The 12519-nt window shown below is 51.0% G+C and overlaps 1 protein-coding gene across 1 annotated transcript in view; it reads left to right on the top strand.

The window, feature by feature from the left end:
• The window catches only part of SAMD10 (sterile alpha motif domain containing 10), a 60451-nt gene that overhangs the window by 43027 nt on the left and 4905 nt on the right, over positions 1 to 12519 (top strand). The window lies entirely within an intron of this gene.

The following is a 12519-nucleotide window of genomic DNA, read 5'->3' as shown; positions in this document are numbered from 1 at the left end:
GAGTGTGGGGTTTATGTTTGCTCATAGTTTAACAGTTCAGTACAGCTAACAACACATGGGAAATGAAAGGCCGCCAACTTGAGTGGAAGCTGCATTTCCAAAGTTAATGTGTTGTGGTAAGCAGAGTAGGAGAACCCAGTGCTGCACCCACTGATTAACACATCCAACAGTGCGGGCTGCTAGTTGGCAGGGAGCTGGCACGGACATGATCCCCTGAGTGTCACTAAAGAGGAGAATGTGATGCATTGAAAACTGTGTTAAAATTATAAACAATCACTCTAAATTCTGAGGGGGCTTCTTGGTCTTGCTTGCAGGCTAGGGGGCTCTGTAGGGAAGCGTGTGATCTGGATCTTCACTCTTCAGAGTCAGTCTGCAAAGAGCCAGGCTAAAGCAAGATGGGTTGAGTTGTGCCTTGCCATAGGGAGCAGCCTGCTTTGTCTCTTTCTGTTTTTGGTTCTTAGAATATCATAGAATATCAGGGTTGGAAGGGACCTCAGGAGGTCATCTAGTCCAATCCTCTGCTCAAAGCAGGACCAATCCCATAAGAACATAAGAATGGCCTTACTGGGTCAGACCAAAGGTCCATCCAGCCCAGTATCCTGTCTGCTGACAGTGGCCAATGCCAGGTGCCCCAGAGGGAGTGAACCTAACAGGTAATGATCAAGTGATCTCTCTCCTGCCATCCTTCTCCACTCTCTGACAAACAGAGGCTAGGGACACCATTCCTTACCCATCCTGACTAATAGCCATTAATGGACTTAACCTCCATGAATCCCCATCTAAATTATCCCAGCCAGGGCTTTGTCAAGCCTGATCTTAAAAACCTCTAAGGAAGGAGATTCCACCACCTCCCTAGGTAACCCATTCCAGTGCTTCACCACCCTCCTAGTGAAAAAGTTTTTCCTAATATCCACCCTAAACATCCCCCACTGCAACTTGAGACCATTACTCTTGTGTGTTAGGTTCTGAATAAAGTAGTGTTCCAGCAAGAGTATATTATGTTTTTTATCTAATTTCTCTCTGTGTATGTTATGAACATAACAGAGACCATTTAAGTGTCACTGGAAGGGAGCTGGAGATTCTCATGTGTAAGGAATTGGAAAAATTAAACTAGGTTTTGATGTTTTAGCCCAATATGGTGCCTACACCGCAGAGGTGCACCCTGCAAGCCATCACAGCACTGCAGCGGGCAATATCAAGGGTATCACAGAGGTGCAGCTAGCAGCTGAGAATGTGTGCAAATACCCAACACCCATCTGCCACTCCTGCACTCTCCCCAGAGCAGAAAGATCATTGCAGACTATAGCATTGCAACAGCTGGGCAAATACTGCAATTTTAATTTCCGCTTGTTAAAATGTTTAAATGAATTTGCTTTGGCTGCATGTGCCCCTTTTGTGTCTGCTCCCCGTGGATAGTCTAGCAAATGAGTTTACTGGCAGGAATGTTTGGGAATTTCAGCAAATGTTGTTGATTATTCAGAGATCATGAGTTTCAGACTCCTATTTACACCAGAAACTTGACCTTTCATTTATCCAGTCAGGGACCAGAAACATACCATGTGACCTGTGCCCAATCAAAACCACTCGATCACTAGTACTCTCTGTTAACTGCTCAGGGGGCACTAGAGACAAAAAATTATTAGTGGAAATTCAGTGACTAATTCTGATTAACAAATAAGCTTGGGAAAATCACAATCTGTTTGTGGACAATTTGCAATGAGAAAAAGATGTGGAATTAATGATTTGTTATGAATTATTTGCCCAGTCCTAGTAACGACTGTGATCACTTACAGAGCTAGTGTTTTGCACTCACTGAAGTCAATGATAAAGCTCCCATTGACTCACTCTGGTTTCTCTTCAGATCGTATAAATCTTTAGAGGTGCAGTATCAGGGCCTGTGAACATGGAGGTCTAGCAGTGTGGTGTTACCATATGAAGTTGGTATACCAACTTCATATACCATATGAAGTTGTCCCCAGTCAATGATGATGACACTCCGTGAAGCTATATGGCCCATCAAAGTTGGCCAAGAGAGCTGTCTTATTTGCTAAAGTAATAGCAACAGCTCACAGAAATCAAAAGAGTCGAACAGCCTTTGAAGTCCCCATTACTCCATACCTACTAGTCATCGGTCAGAAAGGGGACTAACCCAGTGATGGGTCCGGTAGGAGTGAGGCACATTAATGTCCCCAAAATCCCAGCCAATTTTCAGTTTTACATCTATGTGCCATAGAATCCACCTTTTCCCCCCTGCGTCTGGGGGAAAATCCATTCCTCACAATGCAATGAAGCCATGAAAAGTGGACTGCTTTGTATGCTCATAGTCATTCTATGAATGTTCACCAAACCTCTTGCAATGTGCAGCAAGGAGCAATCCTGTGTTGGCCAACAGATGGATTAGACGATCCGACAGCTCCTTTACAACCTCTAATTTCTGTGACGCTCTGCAGGGCTGTTAAAGAGGAACGCCAGTCAAAGGGCCTGATTCTCTTCTCACACTGGTGTAAATCAGGAATAGCTCCATTGCAGCCCAATGGAAAGTGCTCAGATACTATGGTGATGGGCAGCAATATAAAACCTTCAGATAAGTTCCATGAGAGGAAAATTGGGCCCTGTCCCTACCCTACTGAACAGGTGAGCTCCCTCCAAAAAGACATGTAAGATCTCCAAGCCCTGCATCTTCCCTGAGGCCTTCAGCATGTGAACAGTCAGATCTGTCTGTGCTTCTGCGTCTCTTTGCGTCAGTCACGGCACTGCTGCCCTGCGCAAGGCCAAGCGGAGGATGAAGGGTCTCGTGGAGGGAAAGGGCTTGGAAGCTGTAAGCTCTTTGGGGATATTGTCCATGCAATTTTAATCAAAACGTAGTATTTTTATGTTAATTTGTTAATTCTGTTCTACTCTTGGCTAACCCCAGCTCAAGTACATTGGCCGGCCTGCCTGGCAGGAAATGGACTGAGGCTTGGGACTTGGGATTTTGACAGGAACTCATGTGTGTGTGTGGGTGGGGAGAGGGCTGCAGGGGTTGATTAGGATCAAGAAGGGAAGCTGTGTGGGGCCGGGATGTGTGTCTCTAGTCAGAAGTATTGCAGGCCCCAGGCTCTTATTAATAATGCACAGAGCAGGATGGCTGGAGCTTCTTGCAGGTCCCAGGCTGATTTGCTTCAATTGCCTGGTTTACTTAGTCATATTAATATTAGCAGCTTCAACAGAATCTTTGTGGGGGGCTCGGCCCCCTCTCGGCCCCCCACAGCCACCTGCCGCTGTCTCAGGTCATCCTCGGGGGACGGCAGCCCCCCCCGGAGCAGCCGATGACTGCCATGGCTTAGAGATCCAGTACAGGGCATTTTGGTCTCCGCAGTGGACTCCGTACCCCTGCAGCTCAGGACGGAAAATCTGAGCATGGAAGCTGGGTGCCACTGCTGAGTCACAGCGCCCAAGCATTCAAAGCCCAGAACGGGGAACCGGGCTCCAGCAAGGACTCGGGGTGCTGGGGGTGCTCAGTGACCATAGTAAGGGCTCTCCTGGGTCAGCTGGCTGAGAGCCCACATTCGTGGTGTCAGCTGAGATCTAGCAATGCTCCTCAGCACAGTGCAGGTAAAATGGCCAATGAGCTGTTGGGCCAGAGGGGCTCCCCAGCTGCATGCATGGCCGGTCTCCTCTGCAGGCAGGTCTCTCTCTCCCTGCCTGTATGGAAGAGATGGAGTGACCCTTCTGGAGCACTATAACCCCTCCCTTGCATGCCCCTCTTGAACCCCCATCTGCCGGAGTTGGGAGATGGGAGCCAGGACTCCTGGGTTCTATTCCTGAGGCTGCCACCAGCTCGCTGTGTGGCTGTGAGCCAGTCCCATTAACTTCTCTGCACCCTTTTGTCCAGATGGGCACTGGAGGAGTGCGTGGTGCTACTTTGGGGTTTTAGGAGAGGTGTGCCCCATGCAGAGCATTGGTGGTGGGGTATGATCATGTTCGGTACTAAGCGAAAACCAGAAATTTCAACATACTGTACCAACAACTGCTCCAAATGTTGGGCCCAGTCCTGCCCTCCGTGTGCAGCTCCATTAACTGCACGAGGCGCGTGCATGGCTGGCTGAGAACCCATCTGGCTCAGGGGTCTTACAGTGCTGCCAACCATTGCAGTTTTATCACAAGTATCATGATAGGTTGTGGGCAGGGATGGTGTCCCTAGCCTCAGTTTGCCAGAAGCTGGGAATGGGCAACAGGGGATGGATCACTTGATGATGACCTGTTCTGTTCATTCCCTCTGGGGCACCTGGCATTGGCCACTGTCAGAAGACAAGATCCTGTGCTAAATGGACCTTTGGTCTGACCCACTATGGCCGTTCTTATGCATTTATTTAAGTCCCTGCTCCTAGAGGCAAGTGACGGTGTGAGAATTCCCCTGAGTTTCTAGCCTTCAGGGTTGCCTTGAAAATGTTGAAAAGATGACCGGAGTGTCCCCTAAAGGTTAAAAAAGCAGAAGGCAAATAGAAAGATCCCAAATTTATGATTTAAACAAAATCTCATGACTTTTAAGTTGATCTCATGATGTTAGAGGGGGACAGGTTCATGGGTGTTAATGTCTGAGTTTGGCAAGGCTGGTATTAGTCGTTCTGTTTCCATCCATCTGAAACCTCTCCTCTCCCCTCCAACTCCATGGGAGAATCCAAGAGCTCAGCTCCCAAGCCCTGCAGATCACTCCATCTGCATGGGGGCCTGGTGCCATCCCACCTGCTCTGGGGACCCCTACGGGTTTTCCCCCGGCTCCCGGGTGGCCCTTCGTCACTGGAGCTGAGCCCCTGTGTCAGGCAGCCCAGGGAACCCCTCGGGGTTGGGTGCACAGACCAAGCTGTGCCGCTCAGGCCCAACTATTCGACATTGGTGAGGCCTCATCTGGAGTACTGTGTCCAGTTTTGGGCCCCACACTTCAAGAAGGATGTGGATAAATTGGAGAGAGTCCAGCGAAGGGCAACAAAAATGATTAGGGGACTGGAACACATGAGTTATGAGGAGAGGCTGAGGGAGCTGGGATTGTTTAGCCTGCAGAAGAGAAGAATGAGGGGGGATTTGATAGCTGCTTTCAACTACCTGAAAGGGGGTTCCAAAGAGGATGGCTCTAGACTGTTCTCAATGGTAGCAGATGACAGAACGAGGAGTAATGGTCTCAAGTTGCAGTGGGGGAGGTTTAGATTGGATATTAGGAAAAACTTTTTCACTAAGAGGGTGGTGAAACACTGGAATGCGTTACCTAGGGAGGTGGTAGAATCTCCTTCCTTAGAGGTTTTTAAGGTCAGGCTTGACAAAGCCCTGGCTGGGATGATTTAACTGGGAATTGGTCCTGCTTTGAGCAGGGGGTTGGACTAGATGACCTTCTGGGGTCCCTTCCAACCCTGATGTTCTATGATTCTATGATTCTAACTCTAGCATTCTGCTTTAGGGTGGGAGGAGGCAAGACCCTGCCCAAGTCTAATCCCCTAATCGCTAATGGCTGGACCATGGGTGCACGCGGCGGAGAGACTAGGGTGTTCCAGGCTGCAGGGATCTTTTCTCCAGGTGGATCTGGCTCTCCCCAGCTACCACCCTTTTATGCTCTTACCCACATTGTCCTCAAGGCCTGGCACATAACCACACGCTGTCCAAATAAGACAGGGTCCTTCCAGGGTATGTCTGCACCGCAGACATCTCTGGAACCAGCGCTTGTGGACTCAGTGTTTCCAAGCCCGTGCTTGAGCATCCTCACTGCATGGTAAACTTGGGCTTACAATTGCTGGACCTGCGGGTCACAGCCATGCCTATGCATCCATACGGCGCTACGCAGACCTCGGACTCAGGTCTTGGGCTTGTGCTGCGTCCACACTGCAAAATGATTGGACCTGGACGTGAGTCACGATGGGATTCAAGCTCTGACCCACCCCCTGAGCAGGGTGGTAGGCTCCGGGTCCTGGGTTCTTGCTGACCCAAGTCGGACCCAGGGGGCCTGGGCCTGGCCCTGGGTCACAGCCCAGGTTTCGTGTGCAGTGTAGACATACGGTTCCTTCATGCTTCCCAGCCCCTCACTCTTCTGCAGAGGCCACTAAGCACATCCCTCTCAGAAAGGGGTTCGGCAGAGCTCCCAGCCCCAGCACCCAGTGACTGGATGGTACGCTGGGCTTGCTCACCTCCCGGTGACGTGCAGCGCCCTGGGAACACCAGCCTGGCTAGCCAGCCATGAAGAAATGCTTCTAATGAGCTCTCCGGCAATCCTTGTACAGCAGCTTCGTCTTCCACAATAACTATCCATTTCAAGCGTCCACAGTGGTTTCCCTTCTCCCCTAAATCTCCCTAGGATTCCATATCAGCAATAGGGCAGCTTAAGAGAGGACAGCAGAGCCCCCTGGGAGGCTAGCCACCTTCATTAATCGGCCTTGTCGCGCATGCCACCAAGAAGGGGGATTAGATCTGCACAGGGGGCTCTCCCAGGCACCCAGATCCTGTTACGCTCGCCAACAGCTTTGCTACATGCTTTTCTGGCGTGGGCCAGTTTGGTTCTTCCAACGTGGTGTTTTAATGAGGACACCGGTTTTGCAAGAGTCACTGAGTCCTGCAGGACTTTTGAAGGAAAGCTGTGTCCTTTGGTGTGATTGGCCAGCAAAAGGCTTTTACCCAAGTCTAACCGCATTTTCCTCTTCGTCATCAGTGTCTGGTCTATCAGGAGGAAGAGGCAGAAGTCAAGGAGTCAACGGCACTGGCAGCAAAGGGCCAAAATCCCAGTGCTTCTGCAGTAAGTTGTGCCTATTGTGGCACCTCCCAGCCTGCTATGGTATTTCAAACTCGACAAGGGAACTAACTGCCCATCCCTGCGCCCATGGAAGTCACTGGGGAGTTCTGCCATTGACTTCCAAGGGAGATGGGGCATATCCTAAAAGAATAAAAGTTACGGGGAGACCTCTTGGGCTTTCCTATTTGAATGCCATTTCCCACTCTGTAAGTGAATGGAGGAGGCCTCCTGCTGCAGTTTGAGTCCAACATCACAGGGACAAAAGAGGTTCACACTGAGAGAGCCAGATGTAGGGAGTGCATCTCTCATGTGACCTTTGTCCTGCCGCATGGCCCTACTCTTGCTGTCTCCTAAGCAATGCTGCACGTGATGTAATGGCAATCATGGTCTTGGCTGAATGTACTTAAGAGAATGTGATGAGAAGCAAGGTGTCTGCGAGTTTTCTCTCTTGCTTTGTGGTACCCAATCCTTTTCCTGGGCTTTGAATGTTGTGTGTAGGGTTTGTTAATTTGGTTTTGGTTTCAGCAGGGTGTTGGATTAAGAGATGGACAATAGCTGGAATGCTTCTTTTTATACCTGACACAGAGATCAGGAATAAAAACTGGTTCTTACATTGAACAGCTTTGGTTTGGTTAATTGCTTTGCCAGATGGTGCTTCGATCTCAGAGGCCAAATTCTGCTCTCAGTTCCTCCAGGGTGACTCCAGTGATTTCTGTGTTACTCTGCTGTCACCAAGAGGCGTTTATCATCCTTCAGCTTGGAGTCGAAGGTCTGATGCTGCTCTGGAGGCAACTCAAGGCTCAGATCAAACACTGCTCTGCCAATGCGGGGAAATTTGGATGCTGGTCCAAACCAAAACACCACATCCAGGCTCCCCTCTTTCTCAAACGTTGGTTGGGTCCTGATCCCACCCCAGGGGCTCAGTTAATTTCTATTTGTGTTTGATCACCTGCAGCGGGTTGATTGGAAGAAAACCGCCAGCCTCCATTTGTAGAGAGTGGCTTTTCTGCTTAGTTGCTGGCAAAAACAATCTGCAATCTGAATTTCCTTCTCTGCTTACTTTTGACCTTTTCAGAAATGCAGCTGATATTGGCTCCTGCCACCTCTCTAGCACTCCCCAAGGCAACAAGGCTGACTGGGTTGTATTTATTTATTTATTTATTGGTATTCAGCTTCACTCTGTGCAGCCTGAAGATCTCAGCAGGACTTCTCACAGCTGCGGAAACTGAGTTTATTAACAAGCTGCTGGGCAGACACCACCTGAACAGCCCACATATTGCTCTGAAGTGCGTCAGGACCTAGCAGTCAGCAGCCAGCAACATGCCCTTAGTCATCCCAAGAGACGTCAGTATTTCCTCACCGTGATCCTCGTTTTACAGAGATGAAATTGAGGTGCCTTGGTTCATGCAGGGAGTCAGTTCCCTGTTGCCTCTCTTTCTTCCCACACTGTAATTTATAAAAACCCAATGAAGCTTTTAAACTGAAGATCAAAGCTAAATAAAAACCAAAGCACTGAAATTCTGTGGACAAATGCCCCGGCTCCATTCCCTGTCCACTGGCTTTTTCTCATTCTAAATTTAGCCTTCAGCCCCCCAGAAAGCCTCTGGCGGAGGGGGCAGTTCTTTCCTCAAAGCACAGGCTCAGAGAGAGTGGGTTTCTAAGCTGCTCCAAAACAGACCGTGGCCAAGCCAGCATCTGAAAGAGAGAAGCATAAAATTGCAGCTTCAGTGTGTGGATAAAGAGCTAACAAAACAAGCTAGAGCTCTGTGAAGTTAGAAAAACACCTCTGTGCTGGGTGCAATAAGCTGCAATGGAAGGTGCGGAGAGGAAGAGTGTGAAAACTTTTCAGCTAAAGAAGTGCAGGGTGGGTGGTGGCAGCCCAGGGAGAGTTCAGAATGCAATTCCTTCTTGAGAACAGAATGGTTTTCCAGACAGAGAGCGTGAGTGATGGAGTTCATGGGGGAGATAAGTGAATAAAAGATTTCAAGTACGTAAAAGGGTGTTACAAGGAGGAGGGAGAAGAATTGTTCTTCTTAACCTCTGAGGACAGGACAAGAAGCAATGGGCTTAAATTGCAGCAAGGGAGGTTTAGGTTGGACATTAGGAAAAACTTCCTAACTGTCAGAGTGGTTAAGCACTGGAATAAATTGCCTAGAGAGATTGTGGAATCTCCATCATTGGAGATTTTTAAGAGCAGGGTAGACAAACACCTGTAAGGGATGGTCTAGATCAGGGGCAGGCAAACTTTTTGGCCTGAGGGCCACATCAGGTTTCAGAAATTGTATGGAGGGCCGGTTAGGGAGGCTGTGCCTCCCCAAACAGCCAGGCGTGGCCTGGCCCCTACCCCCTATCTCCTCCCCCCACTTCTCGCCCCCTGACGCCCCCCCCCAGACTATTGCCCCATCCAACCCCCCCTGTTCCCTGACGGCCCCACCGGGACCCCTACCCCATCCACACACCCTGTCCCCTGACTGCCCCCAATCAACCCCCCTGTTCCCCGCCCTCTGACTGCTGACCCCTATCCACACTCCCACCCCCTGACCACCACCCCAAACTCCCCTGTCCTCTATTCAACGCTCCCTGCCCCCTTACCGCGCTGCCTGGAGCACTGGCGGCTGGCGGCACAGACAGGCCAGGCTGTGCAGCTGCACTGCCCAGGAGCTCGCTGCCCACAGCATTGCGCACGCTGGCGGTGCGGTGAGCTGCGGCTGTGGGGGAGGGGGAACAGCAGGGGAGGGGCGGGGGGCTAGCCTCCTGGGCCAGGAGCTCAGGGCCGGGCAGGAGGGTCCCGCAAGCCATAGTTTGCCCACCTCTGGTCTAGATAATACTTGGTCCTGCCATGAGTGCAGGGGACTGGACGAGATGACCTCTCGAGGTCCCGTCCAGTCCTATGATTCTGTGATAACTGCCGTTCTTGGGCATGCAAGTAGATTTGCTGGACGACGGCCCGCATTCTGGAAGAGAGGCCGTCGAGGTCAATGTCGGGTGCTGTGTCTGTGCATCTGTGCATGTTTTCATGCACGCGCCTGGGCAGCAATCAGCAAAAGCAAAGCAAGCAGCTTCCTGGGCTCCTAATCTTTGGGAAAACCTGACTCCATGTGAAAGCTCCGCAACACACAGGTAGTCTTATTTCTGTGCCTGGTTGCCACGGTGATGGGCAACTTTATATCAATACCTAAAATAGATGGATTGATCAGATCTCCCTCTCCAGCAGCGGAAGCAGATAAAAGGAAGCAACTTGCCAGCAGAGCACAAACACATACATACACAGAGCAAAGGAGTGGAAGCAGGAAACAATTCATGGGCTGAGTTTTCAATCCTGCTGGTATTTAAGGAACTTTGAACATTGTAAGGCTGACTGTATACACATGGGCACACAGGTATGTATCCTCACAGTCCAGGCACCCTGAACTCCACGCAGATCCATGTTTTCCCCATGGTATTTAGCAGAAAAGTTCCCTGGGAAAACAATCACATTCCCCAACTGCAAAGTGAATTAAATATACACGTTGAATAAAGAAACAGGCCTGCTCTGTCAGGGGTCCGAGTGATTTCTGATCCCTTCCACAGCATCTCACTCATTCATTTTGAACTCTCTTGCACCCCATGTGTGCGCATGTACACCCATACCCAGCCAGCCTACTGTCATCTAGCCCCGCACCCCCCTCTGGGTATTGCAGACAGACACTGGGAGCCTGGATTTGTCTTAGACACAGTAAACTCAGACACTTCTACACAAGCACCATTTTCTAAGTCACATCACTTGAGCAATGTGACCATTATCCTTGTTTGTTTGATGGCTAACGCTACGCTTAGTGCTGTATGAGACAAAAATAAAAAGGATGTCTGCCCAAAGAGGCTACGCCAGGAAATCCAGAGCGTAAGTGACTTCAGGTTCTTTTCTTTTTGTGACCGTTACTGTTATTATGAACATGCAACTGGTGGGCGTGGCAGAAGAAATGAGTTATTAACAGGGACCTGAATAAGAAGAGGGTGGCGTTTTTGTGAACCAGGCCTGGGAGGTCATTCTCTACCTTGGGGACAACATGGAGAGGGGAATGGAAGAGGGAAGTCCAGGCTGGCATCGTTGGAAGAGCGTGGTGGGAAGGCAAATTGAAAAAAACCATACAACAGGAGGATAGCATGAGTGGATAGAATCATAAGACTATAAGGGACCTCGAGAGGTCATCTCATCCGGTCCCCTGCACTCATGGCAGGACTAAGTATCTTCACAGCTGGAGCTGTGAACATCAGACGTGGCTCAGTATTTCCAGCAGCCTGAGGGACGTAGATCTAGGGGTTTGGGCTCATTACAGAGGTCGCTGGCCTATCAGAACACCGCTCCATTCCTGAAATGGAGTAGGGCTGATCGGCGGGCTGGGGGCTGGGATCTTGCACTGAGAGAACAACCAAACATTCCGGCAGAGGAAATGGCCAGGGTAGCCTCATGGGGCCTTCCCACACCCACCTGGGGAGTCCCCCGGTTCTGCAGACAGAAACAGCAGTTGCGACCAGGTAGTTGTAGTGCTCGGGTCAGCCTGCACTGTTTCTGTGATCTCTTGTAACTCTGGCTCAGACTCTTACCTACCCTCCTCCCCAGGGTAACTCCGCTGTGTTTTAATGCCCTGGGTCTCCCCGTGACCGCTGCCCTGGGTTTTTGGACAGTGACATTACCGCTGTGTCTGGCCCGTCTCTCGCTGTCGGTGAGCATTGCATCATTAGCGGGAGATGCTGCGCCTTGATTTGAGAGCCCCGCCGACAGAAAGAGGAGTGACTGCATCGTTGCTGGGTTTGGCTTCAGGCCGCGCTACCAGCTAATCTCAGTCGGTTACCCTCCAAACACAACCTGGACAGGTGGCTGCTTGTTTCAAAATGATGCTTTCCCCGTGCGGCCTCTGTGCCTGTGTTGTTTCAGTTTGTGACCCTGGGACAAAGAGCCCGTGGTCAGCACCAGCCAGCCGGAAACTGGTAGGGAGCAGCAGGGAGACCAGCATGCCCTCCGCTTCACGGCACATTGAAAGCTAAGGGCCCAGCCCCACTAGGGGTCATTTGGAGACCAGCGTGTCTGTTCTATCCCGTAGGTGGCAGCAGTGCGCTTCTATTCCAGCCGTCAGCCTCCGCACCCGCTGCCCGGTGCCGCGTATTGCCCCGTGGCAAAGTAGGGTGACTAGATAGCAAGTGTGAAAACCAGGGATTGGGGGGTAATAGGGTCCTATGTAAGACAAAGCCCCTAATGTCGGGACTCACCCTATGGCAAAGGGCTAGGGGCTTTCACTTCCCCAATCAGTGAACACGGGGGGGTGTGAGGGAGTTCGTTTTATCTGCTCTTCTCTTGCCTGTAATTTCTTCCCATCCCACACCTGGCTGGGTGCTTGGTGAGCGCTGTCTGCGTGTGCAGGGGGTGGGCCAGGAGTGCGACACTGGAAGCCACGCTGGGGCGGGTAGACGCTCACCACGCCCTTAACATGTTCAGCCCTGCTGCACCTGGCGGAAAGGTCCCAGCACTGAGGATCCAGGAGGAGCGCGCGGGAGCTAGTGTCTGGGACAGGGCAACTCTTCCCTGGGGCCAGGGGAAGCCAGGCTGCCTCCAAACAAACATTGAATCCACTCTGCTGTCCAGGCAGATCGCAGCTGGATCAGCCTGGCTGGGGATGTGGGGACAGCTGGCTGGGTTGTTGTGGGTCCATGCTGGCGTATAGTGGCCTGGGTCACCCCGGGTCACTGATCCAGCCAAAAACCAGAGAGATGCAAGGTGGACCTAACATGAC

Source organism: Lepidochelys olivacea, assembly GCF_965140295.1.
Source record: "Lepidochelys olivacea isolate rLepOli2 genome assembly, chromosome: 13".
Classification (NCBI taxonomy): domain Eukaryota; kingdom Metazoa; phylum Chordata; order Testudines; family Cheloniidae; genus Lepidochelys; species Lepidochelys olivacea.
Note: the sequence above shows the minus strand (reverse complement) of the source record. Positions and strands in the feature narration are given on the sequence as shown.